Genomic DNA, 24,163 nt, shown 5'->3' with positions numbered 1-24,163 from the left:
GGGAGCGTGGGGAGCGTGGGGAAAGTGATTGGAAAAGGGGTGGTAATTGACATTCTGCGCAGGTGTAACTAGGCTACAGGCCTCCGCATTTCGAAAGGTCACTGGGCGGACACTCGCGCATGCGCAGTTGGAGGGTCGGTGGTCCTAACAAGTCTTAACCAGCTCAGCTCGAACTAGACGCAGCTGACTTCAAGCTCCTGAAGACGACTCAGGCAAACATCTTACCGTTTAGGCTATATGCAGCTTGGAGGACATGTGAGTCTTTTGCAGCAACAATTAAAACGACCTTGATTAGTGAAGGCAGATTACAGGTGAAATGGATTTAACTAATGATTACCCACGGTTTCAAAATCAGAGAGAACTATCTGGAAATGTGGTCCTTGATAAAATTTAAATTCAGGCCAAGGTGGAACAAACAGAACTAACAAAACAGACTTTCAGAATCTCAATTCATAATTTCAAGTAGCATTAAAGGTAGTCTCCCAGGAGAAGAGATGTATTTTTCTGCCCTAGCGTGTGGATTTTATGCTGAGTAGGCATTTTCAGTGGAATCCAGTTTTATTATAGGAATAGCTTGCTGTGGATTCTCCTGGATATTCTTTTTGTGTACTAATTGGGTAGAATTCTTGGCACCTGAAACGTCTTGGCCAGAGCACAATATAGTTTCTTCTCTCCTTGATATCTTATGTCAACATTGAAACAATTCGATAGCTGTTTATATTCCAGATATAGAAATTACTAAAAAGAAACCCACATTCTTCTGGTTTTTTTTTTTTTAAAAAGCTCTTTCTTGTACCCATCTGCTGAGCAATGTTGAATTCTTTTTTCTTTGCCCTTCTCCTTTCCCTGCTTTGGGTAAAAATAGCTTCCACTTTTCTAAATCAAAGGACTTAACAAGCTAAACTGAGAGTAGCCTATAGTTTAATATCATGGTTTGAAATAACCTCTTTAAAAAGTCTTCTAAATAATATTTTATTTGGCTTGATATATATAGGTAGTTGTCCCAAATACTCCTTAATACCTTTGATTGTATAGACATATGTTGTGTTAACAGGATGATTTTTTTTTTTTGGTTGCCATCCCACTAAATTTCACTCATTCTTTCATTTATTCAACAGGCATTTATGGAACGCCAAACCCTATACTGGGCTCTGAGGACACAGAAGTGGGTAAGTCACATTGCCTCGTGCATTATAACTTCCACTATACTTTTGCACATATTATCTTAAATTTTATTACAACCTTGGGAAATAGACTGGGTAAAAGGTGATATCTTGATTTGGTAGATATGAAAATGGAGGCCTAAAGGAATTGAGTGATTTATTCAGTGTCAGTAAGTTAGCATGAATTAGTAATAGATGCCAGGTAATCTTACTCTAATCGTGTGCTTTGCCTGTTATGATAGACCACCATTCTGATAGCTGATGCCTAAGCTAATGAATGGATTATCTGTGGTTCATCTAATTCAGTCATTAAAATGCTAAACTGAATTGAGTCCTATTTGTTGTCACATGAGACAAGGTCATGACCACCAGAAGTCCTGAAGAGCAAATATAAAGGAATACGGTTGTGATTCATACAACTACAGGCATACTTGGGCCAGAACTGAAGTGTCACCGATTCCAGATGGTCCATTGCATGATCTCCTGGTCTTGTTGTCCATGGCATAGCATGACATGGGCAAATTGGATGGATTGAGGCTTCCTAGTCTATGTAAAAGGACTTAGCCATGCTCCAGGGCCAGGTACCGCACCAGCTCTACAGAGCACATGGTGGAGCACACACCTGCCAGGCATGCCTCTGCCTTCGTGACTTGCCTAGTCCGGGAAAAATCTTCCCCTAAACAGCCATTTGATGAACTCCTTCATTTCCTTCAAGCCTTTGTTCAAATCCACCCTCTCCATGAGACCTATGCAGACTACTGTACCGAAAGCTCCCACCCCGCTACTCCTGCTTCTTCTTAACCTTATCTTTTTCTATCTCCCTGGCATGTATCACTTTCTAAGTCACCATACAGTCCACAAGTTTATTCTGTTTATTGTTTGCTGCCTCTCTCCCCAATTAGAATACATGCTCATTTAGGGCGGGGATTTTTGTCTGTTTACTTAACTGCTAGATCTCAAATATCTGGAAGAGTGCTTGATATACAGCAAGTGCTCAATACAGATATTGACAGAATAACTCACAGAAGTGAAAATTTCTCAGCTATATAGATAAACAGGTTGGATAACTCAAGTAAAATACCACCATCACCCCCCAAACGTTATTGAAACATATTCTTTTTTCTTTAAATTCCCTGAGCCCCAAATCAGTTCTTTCTGCTCTTGCTGCCACTTAGCTCTGCCATAGGAATCTCGTCTAAAGGACGCATTCTAAAATTTCCTTGTTTCTTGGTGAGTTTTTTCTACATCTTTTTCTTTTGGATTATTATTTTGATACCTGGGAAATCAAATTCTTGTAACTTGTGTTAAATATTTTTCTGTTTCTTACAAAATGGCTTTAATCCACAAGTCCCAGACTCTTTCCATCTGTGATGAATATTGGTTCAGAAAAGAGAGTTGGTTCAATACATACAAGGGTCTGGCTCCAATTCTGCCCTAAACCACTGACCCTGACCTCGAGCAAGCCCTTCAACCTCTATGATAAAATGAGGGGGTTGAGTGACATGATATCCACTCTGCTTCTCCACATTTACAGGATATTATAAACCATTTCTTTTCACATTTCTCACCCTAAGATTTCTCTCCCTCCAAATTTTGTTAAGCCTTGAACACCTTTGGTGGTTGGCTTGAAATCTGGGTGCATCCTAGAGGACTATAGGTAAATTACTTTCTCCCCCAAGTAATCTGAATTGGCTTAAATCCCTCAAAATGACTTTCTCAAAGGAAACAAACATTCTAAGATTTTGAGGAGAGTGTAGTGGGGCTATACTTAAGCTAGTATTTATTGTCATGGTGGTGTTTTGCCTAAACTATTTTCATCAGCCTGCAGAGGTAAATATCAGGCTGAACCATATGAAATATCACTCTTTTAAGTCAAAAATGGACTAAACTTCACATGGTGCACCCCACATGTGCCTGTGTAACACTATTCATGATTTGGAAATAGTTTAAACTTTTAATCTTCATGCAGAGGCATCCTCTTAGTCCAATTCCATTTCTCAGGGGCTGAATTTACAGGAAGGTTATTATTGTGAGTATAAGATACCAGGGCTCAAGAGACTATTAGTTTGGGTTGAAGTGCTATGTCTCCAGGTAGCAGTACATTGGGGTCATGGCACCGCTTCTCCTTTATGCTTCCCAACCGACAGAAAGTGCTGAATGCACAGATGGATAAATAAATGTCCATGCCTTCACCTGGCCCTGAACACCCCTCCTGGTCCTTCTGCATCGTGCTTTGAGAGAGTAAATAAATGCGCCTGGTTGTTACTAGGAACTGAAAGGGCAAAAGGGTTTCCTGCACACTCATCAGATCCTGGCCCTTTCAGGAGTCAGCTTTCCCAGGCAGGGGATGTGTCCAAACACGTGTCTCCCTGTCCTCTTGGCCCTTTCCTTTTCCTTTGTTAGGGCAAATCTTTCCACGCAGCAAACTTTCTTTTTTTGTGATTTTTGTTTTTCCTTTTTGTGAAGACCAGTCAGCAGGTCCTGCTTTAGGCAAAATTGTAAAGTAGGCAATGTTTCTCTCTGGCTTCCCCCCTCTCCCTCCTTGTCAGCGGTCTCCCTCCCCCCAATTCATTCATTCCATCAACTAACGTTTACTGGGCGTTCGCCATCCTCAGGGCACCTTTCTAGTTAGGATGTTATTTCAAGATAACATCCTAGGGACTTCCCTGGCGGTCCAGTGGTTAAGATTTTGCCTTCCAATGCAGGGGGTGTGGGTTCGAACGATCCCTGGTTGGGGAGCTAAGATCCCACATGCCTCATGGCCAAAAAACCAACACATAAAAAACAGAAGCAATACTGTAACAAATACAATAAAGACTTAAAAAGAAAAAGATAGTATCCTAATTCTTAATTAGGATTCATTACTAATCAACTATTAGTAGCTGGTATTATTTGGTATTTACATAATAATTTTTGATATTTACTTCATCATTGTGAACATTTATCCTCCCAATTACTCGGGTCATTTTTGTTTCTCTTCCTCTCCACCAATAGTCCCAGCAATTCCTATTGATTCTACCTTCAGTGGTTAGAATCCTAGCATGAATCTGCCCACTTGTCTTCATCCCCACCACTCTCACCCTGGTTCAAGCTGCCATCGTCTCTTGCTTACATTATCATAGTAGCATTGTAACATTCTACTTGACCTCCCTCCTTCCACCGTTGCCCCCCCAATCCATTTTTCAAATAGCAGTCAGAATTACCTTTTATACATGTAAGTAAGACCAAATGTTCCCAGCTTAAAACTCTTGAATGAGTTGCCATCACACTTTTAACCAAGCACCAACCGGTCGCTGTGGCTTTGGTTCTACCTGATCTAGGCTCCGGTCTTCTCTCTGGCCTTGTCCTGAAGCCCTCTCTAATGCACTCTGCTGCCCCCATCCTGCCTTTGTTCTGTGTCCCCCACACCTCAAGTTAGTTCCCATCTTTGGCATTTTCAACTGCTGTTTCCTCTGCCTGGAATGCTCTTCCCTCTGATTTTTGCACAGTTGACTTAGTCTTGTCATCAGTTCTCATTTAACTGTCACTTCACAGAGAAGCTGCCCCTGATCACCTAAGCAAGAGTGGTCATCTAGCCACTGCATCACACCACTCCACTTTACTTCTCCACATAGTACTTACCCCATGGGACAGTATCTTGTTTGTTACTGGCTTTCTTTCCCTCACTGGAATACAAGCTCCATGAAAGCAGTTTTCTCTAGGCATTTCCCCAGTTCCTAGAACAATGGCTGATGCACAGTAGACAAATAGTAAATTATTGTTGAATGAATTTGTATATATTAATATGCCTGGTTCTTAACATATATTACCTAATCCTCTCAAAATTCCTATGGGAAAGGTGCTAGTGTTTTCTTTGTTTTCAAATCAAAAAGACAGAGGCAAGTAGAGATCTTTAAGGAAGGCTGGCTGCATAACTTGTAGGGTCTAGTGCAAAATGAAAATGCAGGGCCCTTTGCTAAAAAATTATCAGGAATTTTAAGGCAGAGACAGCCGGGCTGGGTAAAGAATTTTTGGAGAGCTAGAAAAGGCATATTGAGTAGGGCAGTCAGGGTAATCCTCACTGAAAAGGTGAAATGTGAGAAAGAACTCAAAGTTGGTGAGGGAATTTGCTGAGTGAATAATCAAGAGAAATATTCCAGATAGGGGGAACAGCAGGAGCAAAGGCCCTTAGGTGGACATGGTGATGGGAGATGGAAGGTAAAGGGCCTCTGTGAGGGTTCTGGGAAATATTGGAGGGTTCTGATTAGACGAAAGACATGATCTGGCTTCTGTTAGGAAACCATCATTCCAGCTGCTGTACTGAGAATGGACCTTGGAGGAGCAAGTGAGAAGGCTTCTCAACAGGCATTGCAATAAACCAAGCAAGAGATGATGGTGGCTTTGAACCGTGGTGGAGCATGGAGGTGGTGAGAAGGGGTCAGACTCTTGATATATTTCACAAGGAGGACCAAGAAGATTTGTCAATAGTTTGCATGGGGGGCAAGTAAGAAAGAGAGGAGTCAAGGATGATTCCAACGCTTTTGGCCTGAGTAATTCAAAGAATAAAGTTGCTATCCACTGGGATAGGAGGGTGTGAGTAAAGCAGGATTTTGTAGGGGCTATTGGGGAATTCAGTTTTGTGATACGTTTGAGATGGCTGTTAGATACCCAAATGGAGATGCCAAGCAGTAGTTGAATAAATGAGTCTGGAGTTAACATAGACATTTGAGAATCACCAGCACTATAAGTTGTATTTAAAGCCTTGGGACAGGGTACATCACCAAAGGAGTGAGAGTAGGTAGAGAATAGATCACAGCTCCAGGGACACTGATATGAAGAGGTGCGGGAGAACTGGGTCAAGCAGGAGGGAGCGCTCACCTGAGTCCAATAACGATGAGAGGTGGAGAGGACGGATGCTATGTCTCTGGACTTAGCCATATGGAGGTTTTCAGTGAACTTGTCAAGAGCAATTTCAGTGAAGAGGTAGGGAAGAAGACTTGAATGGAGTAGGTTTAAGAAAGAATGAGAGGAGAGAAATCGGAGATGGAGAAATTGGATTTTTTCTTTATTGGGTTCTGCAGCAAATGGGGAGGAAAGGAATAAAGCAGTAACTGGTGAGGGTGAAAATGAGTCAGGGAAAGATTTTTGGAAGATGTGAGAAATAACCGCATTTTTGTATGCTCATGGGAATGTTCCAGCAGGGAAGGAAAACTGGATGATGATCATGATTAATTTCAATATTGAAAAACCATCCCCATCTGTATCATACTAAATTCACTACCTGGTGTTACTGTGATGCATAGATACTGAACTGGTGGTTACTTCTGGCCTCTAGGCTTTTGATGGAAGCTTTCAAATGTTAACCAACTATTCCTTGTGTTTGTATGCCAGATGAAAGGAAGATAAGTTTTAAAAGGCTCTGTGAAAAGAGTCTAGTATACACACACACACACACACACACCCCACATTGTCTGTCCTAAGTAACAATGTGACACCCATAAACCAGTGGTTTATGTCCTAACCCCACCCATCTCTCACTTTAATGTTCCCACCCCCCCACATTCCTCACTGGAGCCCCAACCTAGGGTTGGTCCTCGAGATGTGTAGTCTTCAGTAGCTGGGGTGGCCTATGCAGTTCTCCAGGACATCTTGCCCCATTGCACTTTGCTGGAGCGAATACCTTTGTTGGGAATAGCGGGGGATGTGGAGCTGTCATAGACTCTTAGACAAGACCCCAAAACCATTTGAAATAGATCTTTCCCAACTTCTTACTCCAAGATGAGAAAATCACCAAACTGTCATACATTCTCCAGGGTTTAAATGTTGGCTCTCCCATTTATGAGCTGTGTAATCTTGGACAAGCCACGTAACTGTTAGGATTCTTGAGCTCCTCAACTTGAGTCCATTCTGGTTTTGACTTATTATTCTAGCTTCTCTGAGTCTTTCTGGAGATCTGCACCAGAAATTTTTTCTTCTTTCATTTTTCTTTTGCCTCTCTCTCTAGTTGAGGACCAGTGACCTAAGAAAAATACAATTCGAGGGTACATAAGTTAAAAGGAAATTCATTTTCTTTTCTTTTTCTTATTGTGGTAAATATACATAACATGTAATTTACCATGTTAGCCATTCTTAAGTGTACAGTTCAGTAGCATTAAGGATGTTCACATTGTTGTGTAGACATAACCATTATTCATCTCCAGAACTTTTTCATCATCCCAAAACAAAACTCCAAACCCATTAACTACTAACTCCCCATTTCCCCCTCCCCTCAGCCCCTGGCAACCACCATTCTACTACCTTTCCCTATGAATTTGACTACTATTCCAGGTGCCGAATATAAGTGGAATCACAATATTTGTCCTTTTGCGTCTGGCTTATTTCACTTAGCAGAATGTCTTCAAGGTTCATCCATATTGAATCATGTGTCCGAGTTTCCTTCCTTTTTAAAGCTGAATAGTATTCCACTGTATATGTATCCACATTTTGTTTACGCATTCATCCTTTGACGGGCACTTGGATTGATTCCACCTGTTGGCTATTGTGAGTAATGCTACTGTGAAAATGGTTGTACAAATATCTGTTTGAGTCCCTGCTTTCAATTCTTTTGGGTCTATACCTTTCAACCCAAATAAAGAGGTAAACTGAGGCAAGCTCAAATGAGCAGAAATTGAGTTTTCTTCAGGAATAGCAGAGGAATTGCAGGTTGGGAAACGCATGCTGTATAAGCCACAGGTGAGTCACTGAGGGTTTGGGGCGGGTTGTATCAATATTTACGGGCAAGTAGTGCAAAGAGTGGGGAGTCCAGCCAGAGTCCAATCAGCGAGTTCACTGGCTTGAGGATGGGGAGAGATTCATGGCGGATGTTTATTGGTCAGGAGATAAGTCTCCATCTTCTGTAAATCAGGCGTTTATGGAAAATCAGTCTCAGTTGGTAAGTTCCATTCTTCCCAGGGCGCATGCCTGAGAGTCTCCATTTCCTGTCCTCCGGGTCCATTTTAGATTGAAATCCTCTCACGTTCCCGAGAGTGGAGTTGCTGGTGTCAGTTCATAAACTTGGGAGCTTCCCAGGTAAAATCTGAAACCGGCCCCTGTACATTGAAGGCAAGGAGAGACCCAAGAAAGAGGCAGATGGTTCCAGATTGGTAAGTGCAGTTTTAAGAAGCAAAGGGACTTACTTATGAGGCTTGTCACGGGGACTGCAAGATGAGCAGATCTCCGCACCCGCCTGCCAGAATCTTAAAAGTTTATATAGAGGCCTTAACAGGGTTCAGTCACTTATACTGTCCAGATGGTCTCAACAACCTCTTGCTATCTCAAGGCTGTGTCCTTGGGGCAGCTACTAGTTCAGGGAAGGCAAGCGGAATGCACATTCCAAGGACAGGGGAGGGGTGAGGAGCTTCCGATGCCAGGGTCGATCGGTGGTCAACGTCCTCTCCATGACCTCCTCCAACAGCTGGATCATCTGGTAGTTCTGTTTAATTTTTCGAGGAGCTACTGTATGTTTTCCACAGCGCCAGTAGCATTTTATATTCTCATGAATAGTGCCCAGGTGTTTCAATTTCTCTATATCCTTGCCAACACTTGTTATTTTAAATTTTTTCCTAGAAAACATCCTAATGGATGTGAAGTGGTATCTTACTGTGATTTTGACTTTGATTTCCTTAAAGATTCACGATGTTGAACATCTCTTTATGTGCTTATGGAACATTTGTGTATCTTCTTTAGAGAAATGTCTATTTGAGTCCTTTACTTTTAAATTAGGTTGTGTGTTTGTTGTTGAGTTGTAGCTTTTTATATATTCTGGATATTAATCCCTTATCACGTATATAACTTATAAATATTTTCTCCCAATTCCATGGGTTGTCTTTTCACTCTGTTGGTAGTGTCCCTTAATGTACAAATCGCTTTTAGTTTTGATGAAGTCCAATTTGTCTATTTTTTTCTTTTGTTGATTCTGCTTTTGTGTCATGTCCAACAAATCATTGCCAAATCAATGTCATGAAACTTCTCCTCTATGATTTTTTTAGAAGCTTTTTATAATTTTAGCTCTTACATTTTCATAATCCGGTGTATGCTTGTGTCTTGGATGTAAAAAAAAGTTTCACTAAAGCTGTTTCTTAAAGAACAGGAATATTATATTTTATTCAATAAATAATTGATTAAAACATTTCAGTTGGATATGGCCAACAATCAAGGGAGCAAAAAAATGAAATCTCAAGAGGGTAAAAAGTGTGAGACAATGAGGGAGGAAGACAGCAGGAGAAGAAGGTGCAGAAGGAAAAACAGGGAGAAGAAACCTCAGGCAGTTGAAAAAGCAAAGATCTGATTTTTTAATCCTATTCTTAAAAAAATACACCTACTGCCAGCATTTGTTTTAATACAGTGTATATTTGTATAATGATTACCTAAATTTTGTATGCATTGAGGTTATTAAAAAAATTATAATGAAAATCGCTTACCCCATGCTTTGGGATGCAGATTAGGTAAAAAACAAAAGTTAAAAAAAAAACAACTCATGTCCTTTAGTCGTGGCTCATTTTGTGGTCCTTTGTGATCCTGCTCTAAAGGCATATGAGCCACCCCCTGATAGTCCACACACTATCCGGAACAGTCCAAAAAGGACAGTCAATGGGATATTAGCAAAAAGAAACACAAAATTTATATTTTCTTCCGTGTCCTGTAGATTTAATAAAAATAATGAAAGGAGTTGTATCAGCAGACGCAGGGCAAGCAATCTCGTGAAGTGAGAGCCTGCAAAAATCTGGACGGGGTGGCAGGCAGAGGTGAACTGCACAGACCTTAAACTCCTTTCCTTCTGGCTTCCCTTCCCGCCCACGAGGCATTAGCAAGAGACCGACTGGGTCCTGTCGCAGGATGGGCTGCCTGATTCTAAATGTGTGCCCCTTTCTGTCGAGAGAGAAGTGCCGCCTGGAATCACTGAGGGCAATTTCCCTTCCAAACGTACAACACCTCGGAGCCACGGAGGATGGTCTCCTCAGAAAGAAGGCGTCATGCAACCAATTTGAAAAAATGCTGAAGCCTTGAGGAGGATGCTAGAGGGAATCCTGATTCTGGGAGTCTGGGGTTGGCTGATGTTCTGGAAGACGGCTCAGCATGTGGACTGAAAGAGCCGATCCCTAAAAGTGGCCGCCCTCGGAGTGCCACAGGCCCCCTTGCTGCGCTTGGCACGGGGAGCAGGGTGGACTTCCTTGGGGAGTCAGTTCAGAACAGCCTGCGCAGGTACCAGGACCCTCGGCAGCTACGGCAGCGAGGACCTGCAGCATCTTTTTTTAACAGTGACCCCGTGTGGCGAAAAGGGGCAATGACAGGTCCCGAGACTCCAATTTTCTCCCAGCCTGGGCGTGGGAGCCACGTGAACCCCGCTTTTGGACTGTACAGTTCCTTGGGATTGGCGGATTATGGGGAGATGGGGTGGGGAGGAATCTTCTAGAAAGAGATGCTAGATTTCATGTCAAATAAGGTTCATGGGGCCTTGACAGGTGATTTGAGAAAATAAACAGTTGCCTCTGGTTCATGGAGCACCTCATGGCCCTTACATTTTTTTTTTTTTAAAGCATTTTATTATAAAATATAAAATTTCAGACATAGGAGATTAAAGAGTATGATGAACCCTCATGTACCCTTAAGCCAGTTCCAACAATTATTAACATTTGCTAATGTTGTTAATACCTATCTTCCTTATATTTATGTCCCTTACATTTTAATAGAGTGAAAGTGGCATTTTGGACTGTGTACTTGGGTCCCCTCCTGCCACCTTCCAAGGGAGGATTTTCAGTCCCAATAGATGGAAAATACAGCTTTGCATCTTGGACAGTTTTGGCTTGTGGGTATCACTAGTTGCTAGTATATGACACCTGGAAGGTCCAAAAAGTCCATTTCATGCAGGGTGAGCTAGTGGATCTGTTTTGGGTAGTAAAAGAATTTTTTCCCCACAATCCATGCCAATTAAGATAGTGGGAGAGGCAGGGGTGGAGAAGAGAGGGCTGTGGAGGGAAAGAGAGGAGAGACTGGGGAAGCATCAGGTAGCTGAAAAGGTGATGGAGTCTTGGAAGTGTTGGCAGTGGGTCTGGCAGAGGTCTGGCACAGCACCACATAATAATGACAAGTATTTCTATAGTCTTACTCAGTCTTATGCTCTATTCTCAGCATTTACATGTTACCTCACGAATCTTCAACAATCCTGTGCCACAGGTACTATTATTATTCCTCATTTATCAGTGAGGAAACTGAGGCACAAAGATGTCATGGCGCAAGAGCAAGCTTGGGGTTCAAATCCAGGCAGTTTAGCTACAGATTCTGAACTCTTAACCTCTTTTTGCTGCCTCTTTGCCATCAATCGAACTGAGAGGAGAGGAGGGTGGAGTTTGATAGACAACAGTAATGGTAAAACTTAGATAATTTTAGTAGCAAGTGAAAGAAAACCCAAGTCAAACTGGCTTAAACCAAAAAGGAATGTATATCTACTGTATAGCACAGGGAACCCTGCTCAGTATTCTGTAATAACCTAAATGGGAAAAGAATTTGAAAAAGAACAGATGCATGGGGACTTCCCTGGCAGTCCAGTGGTTAAGACTCTGCTCTTCCAATGCAGGGGGCACGAGTTTGATCCCTGGTCAGGGAACTAAGATCCCACATGCCTTGTGGTGTGGCCAAAAATTAAAAAAAAAAAAAAAAGAAAAGAAAGGAAAAGAATAGATGCATGTATATGTATAACTGAATCACTTTGCTGTACCCCTGAAACTAACACGACATTGTTAATCAACTATGCTCCAATATAAAATTTAAAAAAAAACCAAGAATGTATTGGTTCTCAATAGTGAAAACTCCCAAGATAGGCTTGGCTCAGGCATCGCTTGATTCAGGATTCGAATGATGACTTAGGATCCTTTTCTCAGCTCTGCTTTTTCCAGGCTGGCCCCGTTCCCAGATTGCTTAATAGTCCCAGGATTTCAGGCACCCTCCCCCCACTGCCACCCAATCAATGGGGAAAGAGAATATCTTTTCTCCAGAATTCTCAGTAAACCTGTCTTCACACATCATTGGCTCTGATTCAGTTAAATGCATCTGTGGCAGAGACCAACTCAGTGTTTACCAAATCAAGCATCTCTTTCTAATGTGTAAACAGCTAGACTGCATTTCCCAACCTCCCTTGTAGTTTGATGTGGCCCTGTGACAGAATTCTAGCTGATAAATATGGGCAGAAGTGACATGATCCTGATACTTTCTTTCCTTTCTGGATGACTGGAATGGAGATGACCCCGAGGGCGACCTTGGAGCCATGTGTATAAGGTGGGCAGATCAACCAAACAGAAAGAGCCGGGTCCCTAAATCACTGCATGGAGGAAAGTCAGCCATCAGTTACGTGAGCAAGGAATAAACCCTATTATGCTAAAGCCGTGGAGATTTTAGTGTTTTTCTTATAAAATAGCTTGCCAACATGGCTAGGGGAATGTGATACATGTAAATCAATTAGGATCCATCCCTGGGACTAGGAAAGGTGTCATCAGCTAAAGCACATGGCTGGGAATAGGGAAAGGGTAGTTTCTTGGAGGAAATTCAGGTTACTGGTACTAGGAGGTGAGGGAGATACTGGGCCAAATTCTCAGGGCAAACTGTGGATCCAGGAATCCAGCTCCAGATCTCTTCACCAAGGATATCCTCAGGTGTCGATCTTATTATCCAGTAGCCTTCTGGGACAGCTGGTTCACAATTTCTTTGAGACCTGCTTCAGTTCTTCATCTGGTCTTGCTCAGGCCCCGTATGTAAGGCCCCTTAGCACCGGGCAATGTGCTAAGCTCTGTGGGTGGAAACAGAGATCAAAGATGAGCCTGGGCCTGCGCAGAGCCCACATTCCGAGCAGGGAAGACCTGGCATTCACATTTCAGCTAGGAATTTTTAAAAAAACTTTTAATTGAAATATAGTTGATTTACAATGTTGTGTTAATTTCTACTGTACAGCAAAGTGATTCAGATATCTAAATATATATAGATATATATTCCTTTTTTATATTCTTTTCCATTATGGTTTATCACAGGATATTGAATATAGTCCCCTGTGCTATACAGTAGGACCTTGTTGTTCACCATTCTCTATGTAATAGTTTGCATCTGCTCACCCCAAACTCCCACTCCATCCCTCCCCCACCCCCCTCCCCCTTGGCAACCACAAGTCTGTTCTCTATGTCTGTGAGTCTCTTTCTGTTTCATAAAAGTTCATTTGTGTAATATTTTAGATTCCTCCTATAAGTGATATCATATGGTATTTGTCTTTCTCTTTCTGACTTACTTCACTTAGTATGATCATCTCTAGGTCCATCCATGTTGCTGCAAATAGCATTATTTCATTCTTTCTTATGGCCGAGTAGTATTCCATTGTGTGTATGTATCGCATCTTTATCCATTCATCTGTCGATGGGCATTTCGGTTGTTTCCATGTCTTGGCTATTATGAATAGTGCTGCTATGAACATAGGGGTGCATGTACCTTTTCGAATTAGAGTTTTGTCTAGACATATGCCCAGAAGTGGGATTGCTGGATCCTATGGCAGCTCTGTTTTTAGTTTTTTGAGGAACCTCCATACTGTTTTCCATAGTGGCTACACCAACTTACATTCCCACCAACAATGTAGGAGATTCCCTTTTCTCCACACCCTCTCCAGCATTTGTTACTTGTAGTCTTCTTAATGATGGCCATTCTGACAAGTGTGAGGTGGTACCTCATGGTAGTTTTGATTTGCATTTCTCTAATAATTAATGATATTGAGCATCTTTTCATGTGCCTGTTGGCCATCTGTATGTCTTCTTTGTAGAAATGTCTATTTAGTTCTTCTGCCCATTTTTCGATTGGGTTTTTGGGTTTTTTTTGTTGAATTGCATGTGCTATTTGTATATTTTGGAAATTAAGCCCTTGTCAGTCACATCGTTTGCAAATATTTTCTCCCATTCCGTAGGTTGTCTTTATGTCTTGCTTATAGTTTCCTTTGCTGTGCAAAAGCTTGTAACTTTGATTAGGTCCCTCAGCTAGGGATTTTGATACAAGTTTTAGCAGACAATTGTGTCCAAATAATTTAGTCCAACCCAAGCCTTAGCCAAATCTAAACTGAAGTTTTTATCTTGTTTTTGTTTTCAGAATGCCTGTGCTCACTGATCTCTCTGATGTGGAGGTCTACTTTTCTTATTGCTCTCTGTAGAGTTTTGCAGGATTAGGAATAGGCCACATCCTTTTCCTTTGCTACAACTAGAGACAAAATGCACATTTTAGAGTCTGCCCCCTTTCCGCTCTCTATTCTCTATATTATCTCAATGTAAAGTTCAGGGTATTTTCCGCTATTCCCAGCTTCCTCTCTCCTTCTGCTTGAATAGAGGATGGGACACTTGGAGCCCACTGGCAGGGACCCAGTACTGTTGTGTCTGATTTACAAGTGATATTTATGCCCTATTCATTCCCAACAATGGCTCAAACAATTCCCTGGGACAATAATTGAGCTGACACATCAATAGGAAGTGGTTGTGACTTCATGAAGCCCTTGATAGGTCAGGACCAGCAGTAAATCAGCTGCTTCCTGCCTTTTTATTTATTCAGTTCATTCATTTTTTTCAACAAATATTTACTGATGACCTACTATGTACCAAAGGCTGTTCTAGGCCTGTTGCTTTCTTTCTGGCCCAGGGGTCAGCAAATTTTCTCTGTAAAAGGCCAGAGAGTAAATATTTTAGGTTTGTTGGTCATAAGATCTCTTTTGCAACTACTCATCTCTGCCATTGTACTGCAAAAGCAGCCATAGGCAATGTGTAAATAAGTGGGGTTGTATTTCAATAAAACTTTACTTACCAAAGTAGGCAGTGGCCGAGATTTGCCTTGTCGTCCTAGTTTTTTGACCCCTACACTAACCTAATTCTAACCATAGTTCGTCTCAATCCCTTATAAGATTTCACCTTCCTTTTTCTCCCAGAATTGGAGAGCAAAGAAACCCATTAGTTAATCAATTGGTCAAGTTAACTAAATTCCAGTTCCAAAGGTTCTATAGTTTGTTTCTTTTTCAATAATGATAACAACAATATGATCAAAAAGAATAAAGGTAATAGCCGACAATTATATAGCACTTATCATTGCTTGTAATCATTTTGTAATCACTTTCCAAATAGTAACTCATTTTCTCTAGTTTGGTAGAGAAGGGATTAAGACCTGGTAAAGAGATTTATTTAATAGTGATACACACACACACACACACACACACACACACACACACACACATACTTAATTTTGGCTATTGTTTTCCAGTATCACATATATTTTGGTAAGATAAATTACATATATAATATATATATATATACACACACATTTATTTTATCTAAATTATATAAATATTTGTTGAGATCTTACAAAATACCAGATGTCAGGCTAAGTGCTGTCCACGCATGACCTCACTCAGTCTCCCAGCAGCCCTTCAAGGAAGGTGGAATTTTGATAGCCATTCCTAGCCAAGAAAATTGGAGGTCCAAGCGGTTTAACAACTTGTGCCATTCAGCAAGTGTGGAGTGGGACTTGTTTGTGTCTCCAAAGCTTATGCTTTTCACCACTTTGCTATAATGACTTGTCGGACTAGAGGAGGATTAATAAATTAATAAATTGAAGACAGTCATGTAGATTTTATTATGATTATATTTTATTTTTAAATGAAAAACATTTTCCTTTTATGGTGCAAGCTTCTGAGATGGCAGAACACAAGATGGTTTGTGTCTCTGTGGCCTTGGCATTACGGTGACTGTCATTTACAAACACAGTGCCCAGGAGGCCTCATTAAACCAACAGGACAATGGGGTGTATGAAAACCTAAGTGCAGCTGCTCTGTGGAGGAATGTCGCCTGTGGGATGGCGCTAGGCCTTTATCAGGCCGAGGCGGGTGGCTCTGGGCAGAGGCTCTGGGCTGCTTCACCCTGGAACGTGGCCCTGCATCGACAGCTGACAGCCACCCTGCTTGCCTGGGGAGGTGTGGTCTTACCCATAGATTAGATCTTGAAAGCTACCTCTTTTGGTGTCTTTTTGTTGTGCGGTTCAAAAGAGTCCCTCAGCTGGCGCAATTGCTGTCAGCAAAAGGAAGCTGTATTTGAACAGGAGCTGGGCAGGCCTGCCCTGGGAAGCGTGCTGAACCAAGCGGGCTAGACTTGAGATAGATGCTGAGTGTGAATTTGAGAGCTCACATTCTCCTGGATTTTGCAAGTTAGGGTTGCACTAGGTCATGTGCATGTTTGGAGGAGATCCCTGTACTCTACGGGAGCAAATTGCTTTGGGGATGCATTGCCTCTTTCTGGTAGAGCACACAGTTAGTGTTTATGTGGGATGAGAAGGATTTCTCTCTCAACTCAATTTAAAGTGCTACATTGTCAGCCCCAAATGACTTTTTTTCTGGATGCTATGGCAAAGGTAATTGGAGAAATAGTAGAAATTACAATGACTAGGTTTTAGAAAATCTGAACTTTAGACTCAGTTCTGTTCCAAAGAACTATATAAACTTCGATTGGTCTTTTCAGCTGTTTGGGTCCCAGTACCTTTATCTGTTAAATGATGGGGATGACATCTTATAGGAATAAGAAATCATGAAAAATGCAAGAGGGTCTGCTTTCTTGTCTTGATTTGTTAAGCAAATTGTTTATAAAATCGAAACCCAGGGATTGAACCTCATGGGACAAACTTGCTTTTTATGGTGAGCTATACGGAAGCATGTGTTGTGAGGTGGAGGTTTGGAGGAGAAGCCATCGTCTGGTCCCTGCTCTTTGCCTCTCCTTACATCTGTGCCTTTTGCCATAGAACTCTGTAGTACCCTCCCTGCTTGACCTGAGCTCAGGCTTTGGCCAATGGGATTTTAGCAGATGTGACGTAAGCAGAGGCCTGTAACTGCCTTGGGCAGCAGGACTTGATCTCCTGATCCTCTGGCATCGCCATGAGAACATGCCAGGGCTAGCCTGCTGGGGGGTGAGAGACAAGAGGAGCCGAGCTGAGTCACCCCCAGTAGCCTCAGTCGAAGCCAGTCTAGATCAGCTGACAGTCAGCCAACTCCCAGACACGTGATTGAGCTGAGATAAGATAGCAGAACCCCCAGGCCAAACCTCAGCTGAGCTCAAAAGTGTGAAAAGTAAATGCCTACTGTTGTATGACAATGAGGTTTTGTGGTTATTTGTTATGCAGTGAAAGCTTACTGGTATATGGACCCAGGGAATTTCATTTCTGTCCCAGCCCTTAAATGCCAGGTGTATTTTTAGTGCAACTGGGATCTTCAAGGCAATTCTAGATTTTTTCTTGGATAGACTCTAACTGGCTGTAGCGTACAATGGAAACTGACAAGGGGACCAGAGAATATCTGGGATAAGTCTAGGGTATATACTCTGGAGGCTGGAGCAGAACCAGGTTGACCATGAGGCAGAGTTCCCATAGATGTACCATCGGTGATTCACTGCTTTGTTGGACAAGGTCCCTGTGAAGGTTTACTTGCTCAAGGGACCTGAAGAGAATGTGGATACACATTGGGAACGCACACAAGCTACTTGAGAAACCAGTGACTGACTGTCGACTCTTATTCTGACTGTCGGTCAAAATAACCTGTTGATCAAGCAAGTCCAAACACATTGCTTATTGCAGTAGGGGGACCACTACATTGCCAGTCCTAGGAACATCACAGAAGGGGAAGTGATGTTTCAAAGGCAGGAAATTGACAGTGTTTTAGGGGTCTGGTTAATGTGGGTCTTTCAAAGCAGGGGCCTGACAGTGAGGGGACTCACTTTGAGGTACAGTGGTGGGGGACTGCTGCACGTGGTGAGGTGCGGTTTGGAAGCGAGCCTTGCAGAGTAAGCAGCGGTTTGATGACCTCAGCTGAGAGTTCTGAGAAAGGGCCCATTCACCCCGATGTGGGCTGGCTGAATAGTCTGTAGTTTGGATACGTGGGTTTTCAGAAAGTTCCCGGAACAGAGTTATTCGGATCTTCATCTTCCCGGACAGGGACTGTCCGAAACAGCGCGGTCGTGTTGGAGCCCCGTGTGGAGGCGTTGTCACCCTGGCGGAGACCGTCAGCTGTGTGGTGGGGGGACGGTGTCTGTTCTCTAGATCCGTGAACTCCGTGTTCTCATCATGTGAGCTGGAAGTCACATGGCTTCTCTGAATGTCCCCTTTCACGGGTCCAACGAGGATAACGACCATTCCTCTGGCAAGGCGTTGTGGTGAAGACTGAAGGGGAGAAAGCACAGGATGAGGTAACGAATGCCAGGTACACAGGAAGTGCTGGACAAATGGGGGCCATTTCCAGATTCCGAATGACATTAGTGGCAGTTCTGAGATGTACGGTTTTGGTGACTCCAACAGCAAGAGAGAGAAAGGGGAGAAAAGAGAACGGCCCTACTTGGAACAGGTAACTCTGGCATCAGCAGTTGGGTATTAATGGCAAAGGAGAAAACTGAAATGAAGTACTTCTAGCTCCACGCAATGGGGCTTTCAGTATAAGAAATTGTTTTTGCAAAGCCTGACTCAGGGATGTCCTGCATCAGAACGAATCATAATTACTTGCTTTAGAGCCTCTGGAAGGAATGCAGCCCCGCTGGCCCATTATGGACTTCTGACTGCCGGAACTGTACCATAATACATTTGTGTTGTTTTTAAGGCACTGAATTTGTGGTGATTTGTTTCGGTAGTAATAGAAGAAGCAATACTGAGGCTCAATACTTTAAAAAAGTGTAAAGGGATCCTGAGACCAGAAAAATTGAAAAGCACTGTCCTGGATCATCTAGATCAATGATATAGGCAGAGGGGAGTGATGTGGAAATAGAGAAAAAGGCAAAGATGCAGCCGGGGACCATGTTGCAATGGTGTTAGGACCTTTTACGCAATTTTTCAAAAGAGGGTGGGTGTGATTGCTTGTCTGGTTTTTTTTTTTTTTTTTTGGTCTGATTGTTCGTTTTGTTTGTTTGAAGCAGTGCAGCCCTTTCTTCACACTGGGAGGAAGCCCAGTGTACGGAATCCACATGCCTGCCTTGCTTTGGTTCAAGTAAGAACGGCAGGGGCTTCACCTCCCCACAGCCACTCAAGAGGCCCCTTGGAGCGTGGTGTGAAGAGCCCTGTTTAGGCCAAAGTCTTAAGAGTCTTAAGTCATGTTAGGATTTTAGTGCCTACTGGTCACCCCAGTGGAGGGAGGATTCAAGGGTGGTAAAGCATGGAGGTCTTCTGGAAGACAGGCTAGGACCTTGATCAGAGAAATGAAATTTGGGTGAAAATGAGGTGAATGAATTGAGGAGTTCCAGGTTGAAGATCAGGCATAGTTGTTGTTGATTGAATGCTGTGGGTGAGGGAGAGGATGACTCCCAATGACCCCACAGATTTCCATGTTGGATGACTTGTGAGAATAGTGGCAGTGGCTGACATTTATTGCGATGCGCCTTATATTGTCCAGTTTACAGGCATTGTCTTGTTTAGTCCTCACAGTGACTCCACGAGGTCTGTATTCTTTCACCCCATTTTAAATATGAGAAAACTGAGCCACAGACTTCAGGAAAGAACTAGGAATAGCTGAACTGGATTCCGAAACAGTCACACTCCAGAACCTGCACACAGCCATTTCTTGTCCTGTTGGTAACTGCCCACGCAAGTAGATACTGGCTGTTCTTCACTGTTTTGGGGTCGCAGACCGCTCTGCGAATCTAATGAAAGCTAAGCGTGCATGCTTGCACCAGTAATTACATGCACAGGCTTCAACAGGAATTTTCTTTGGTTGTGTCCGTGTCACTCAGCTAGTGAGCGTCAGAGCCTAACCTTACCCAAGGCCGCATCTCCCTTCCTCTCCTCCAATCTGCTTTTCCCTGAAGGTAATGAGCTCCATTCCAGGAACATTTAGAAGTCCAGAAGTATAATCTTTGCTCTGCCACTAATATGCTTGCGACTTTGGACAAAGCAGTAATTTTGTAGTTTCTTGTCTATAAAGTGGGGACAATAATGACCCCATTTAACTTTCCCCTACTTAACTCAGGGGAAAGTTATAAAAGTTGGGAAGTTATAAGGAACTTTTATTACTGTGCAAGTTCAAAGTCTATCCTGCAGGTAAATTCTGCATTTTCCATGTGTTACTGCAACACATTCAGGAAGTCATCTGCAAACTTCAGTTGAATTATGAAATATTTTAGGATAAGTTTTTTTTCTAGTGTTTTGACTGTCTTGCTGCAATTGTATTATCCAAGTAATTACATCTGACTGAGCAAGCTTGAGTTATTGAGAAATGATTATGGGTAACAATTATCAATGATTATTACCTTTGCACACGAGAAACTAATGCAACATTGTAAATCAGCTATATTTCAATTAAAAATAATAATTACCTTTGCTATAGGATGTAACATAAATCCCAGATTCATTCGTTCATTCACTCACTCATTTATTTATTTGTTCCTTTGTTATCCATTTATTTAACAAATATTTTTTGAGCATCCACGATGTGTCAAGCATCGTGGTAGGTGCTAGGGATGCCTTGGTAAATAAGCGTGGTCCATGTCCACCCTTATGGGGCTGCCATTCGTGGTGAAGAGAGAATGCAGGGATCTTGTATCACATTCCTACTTGCCTTTCCACTCCCACCTAACTAGCATTGGTCAGGCTTCTTACATTGTTGTGCTCAGGGCTATCACAGGGCTTTGGGGCCTGCTGTCCCCTCTGCCTTGAATGCTCTCTTTAGCCCTGTGTCTGGGGGCCTCAAGACCAACCTCAGGCTGGCTGATTTGCTAGAAGAATTCACAGGACTCAGAAAAGCTGTTGTATTCATGGTTACGACTTATTACAGTGAAAAGAGATTAAAATCAGGAAATGTAAAAGGCTCATGGGACAGAGTCCAGGAGAAACTGGGTGCCAGGTTCCAGGTGTCCTCTCCCAGTGGAGTTGCACAGACCCCCTTCATCCTCCCACCAATAATGTGTGACAACACAAGTAAAGTGGTGCCAGCCAGGGAAGTTCGCCCAAGTGGGCGTTCAGGGTTTTTAACTGAGGATTGTATGTAAGCCTGCAGTACCCTGTGACCGACCTCAGCTACTCAGACTTCAGCCTCCCAGAACAAAAACTTGGCATTCTCCATAATCATACTGTTAACATAAACTACCTGATCACACTGGTACCACGTGGCCCAGGGCCGCAGGCATACAGAAACACTCTTGACAGGCAGAGCATTCCAAAGGGCTCAGAGCTCATTTTCCAGGGCCCATCCTAACCTTTCTGGGGAATGTGCAGGGTTTGAACAACCCAGGTCTGCTGAGTTAACCCTTTCCTGCAGAGACCCTCAGATCATTTTTCATTTTCTTGGGGACGCTTTCCCTAACTAGGCCACATTTTTCTAGTTTGAGGTCTCATGGTACCCTGTACATAACACTTCTCACTTTGCCAGTTTTTAAATTGCATGTGTTATTATTTTTTTAAAAACTATCTCTCTCAGTAGACTCTTTCCCCAGTGATGGTGGGGCTGTGGCTGTTTCTTATCACTGTAAACCTCCCACACCTGGCAGGGGGACCGGATCTGCCACATAATAAGGGCTGAGTATATATTTCTTTGAATGAATGAATAACAAAGAACTGAAACAAATAGCACTTGTTACTGGCTCTGTGAAGGAAATAAACAAGGTAAAATACTAGAGGATGATATAGCGGGGTACATGGATGGATGATTTTAGAGAAGGTCATTGGAGAAGACCTTCAGAGAAGGAGAGCTGAAAGATATGGAGGAGTCATATATACGGAGTCTGGGCAGAGTATCTGAGGAAGAGGGAAGAACATGCACAGGGTTCTGGAGGCTGGGAGAGGCTGGGTCCCTTCTAGGAACTGGGAGGAAGTTGAGGCTCCTGGAGCATTGTGAGAGGACAGTGGCTTAAGATGGAAGCTGGGGAAGTCTTGGAGGCCGAGAGGAGGAGTTGGGATTTTATTCTGTGTGCAGTGCAAAGCTGCTGAGGAGTTTTCTGAAGGGAGAGACACTAACTGATGTATGTTTTCAGGTGATTTCTTTAGCTGCTCTGCAAAGAGTAGATTGCAAGAGTCCAGAGTGGAAGAGGGGATGGTCCAGTCGGGAGGCTGTTGTGACAGCCTAGCAGGTGATGGCCAGTCTATCAGGAGGTGGCGATGGGATGAACCAGGGCAAAGACGTGGCGGTGGCAAAGGAGAGTAGCGGACTGATGTGAGATATATTTTGGGTTTAGAACTCACCTCTTGATGGAAGGTGGGTTTGAGGCTGAGAAAAAGAGAGGAGTTCTGCAGCTCAGTGTGGATCTCCTTGGAATAAATGTGGCAGATGTTGATGTCAAGCAAGGCCAGTTTAACATTTAGATCCTTTTCTAATGTTAAAATGAAATCGGCAGGTGGTTCAAAGTGAATTCTTACAGAAGACAAAGGCCTCATGTTATGCTTTTTGGTTCTGAACTGCTTCCAGCTCAGTGCTTTTGCAATCTGTCTCAGTTTGGGCTCCTCAAGAAGCAGACTGGCAGACAAGGATTTAAGGGGAAGTGGTTTATTTGGGAGGTGATCCCAGGAGACGTTGGTAGGGGAGTAGGGAGAGGGGATGGGAAGGGAAGCAACCATCGTGGAGCAGGTCAGTGCTCTAGGCATTTGGGGCTTTAGTCCTGCTGGTGACTCAGTGGTCAGAGAATCCCAGCCAAGATTTGGGGCGTGGGGGAGTGTATACCTCAACTCCAGTTAAACCCTGCTTGCCGGATACTCCTGGGGCCTTACATTTCCCAGCACTCCACCTTGCCATGTGTCCCAGGCAGAACAGGCTCTGGTGGCCAGAGGAAACCCCAGGTAAAGAGGCGCAGATGTTGGCAGGTGGGCCAAATTGCACTGTAATGATAAGGCCTTTATGGTGAGGGCTGGACAGCTTTTAGCACACAGTGAATACAACATCAGCAGTTACTGAAATGCTCTATAAACAGAATGTACCATGGCTTTCTTTCAAAGGATTGGATAATTGCATGTATGAGCACAGGCACTTCATTTTTGTTTTGAGTTAAGAAAACTTAATTTTTTTGAGTTTAAAATTTTTTGACATATTTTTTGTGATTTCTAAACTTTGTATCCTTTACTGTGCGCAACCTTTCTTCCCATCATTTTATAGTTTTCCTTACATGGCTCTGGATGAACTCAAATCGTTTCTTGGAATTGAATGTGGTTTCTTTTGCTCTTAGATACTATATTAGTTTCCTAGGACTGTCATAACAGATTACCACCAACTGAGTGACATAAAACCAACAAATTTATCATCTTGTAGTTCTGGAAGCCACACTCCCTAAGAAGGCTATAGGGGAGAGTCCTGCCTTATTTCTTCCAGGTATTCCTCTGCTTGTGGCTGCATAACTCCAATCTCTGCCCCATCTTCACCTGGTTGTCTCCTCTTACCCCTCTGTCTCCCCTCTGTGTGCCTCTTAGAACAACACTTGTCATTGGATTGAGGGGCCATCTGTTGTATAATCAAAGATGATTTCATCTTGAGACCTTTAATATCTGCCAAGACTCTTTGTCCAAACAAGGTCACATTCACAGATTCTGGGGGTTAAGACATGGATGCTTCTTTTTGCCATATAACCTACTATAGACCCTATGAGGTTTGTTAGTTTAAATGCTCTGATATTCACATGGGCCAAAAGTTCTCATCTAAAAGTAGGTAATGTATGTTTTTGAAGATTTGTTCACATGACCTCTCCATAACCAGGTGAGTTCCGTTAGGCTGCTGCCACTTTGCTCTTCTTCAGAACTCTTGTTCTAAAATATAGGTGGGCGCTTTCCAAACAGAAGAAGCTTCTGATAAAGTAACACTCAACACTAACCTCTTAGAGGATGGTGTGATGGGTAATTTTATGTGTCAACTTGACTGGGCTAACGAATGTCCAGATAGCTGATGAAACATTAATTCTGGGTATCTATGTGAGGATGTTTCTGGAAGATATTAGCATTTGAATTGATAGGCTGAGTAAAGATCACCCTCACCAATGTGGGTGGGC

General features: G+C 42.8%; 1 long non-coding RNA gene across 1 annotated transcript in view; it reads left to right on the top strand.

Moving 5' to 3' along the window:
• The first annotated feature begins 214 nt into the window (after window positions 1-214).
• LOC132372674 (uncharacterized) overlaps window positions 215-24,163 on the top strand; it is a 132,127-nt gene continuing 108,178 nt past the window's right edge. Inside the window, exons 1-2 of the long non-coding RNA XR_009505223.1 lie at window positions 215-255; window positions 1,119-1,169. This is a non-coding gene — a long non-coding RNA (uncharacterized LOC132372674). The remainder of the gene's footprint in view (window positions 256-1,118; window positions 1,170-24,163) is intronic.

The sequence above is a fragment of the Balaenoptera ricei genome, chromosome 10 (genome assembly GCF_028023285.1).
Source record: "Balaenoptera ricei isolate mBalRic1 chromosome 10, mBalRic1.hap2, whole genome shotgun sequence".
NCBI classification, from domain to species: Eukaryota; Metazoa; Chordata; class Mammalia; order Artiodactyla; family Balaenopteridae; genus Balaenoptera; species Balaenoptera ricei.
This window is presented reverse-complemented; position numbering and strand designations above follow the sequence as displayed.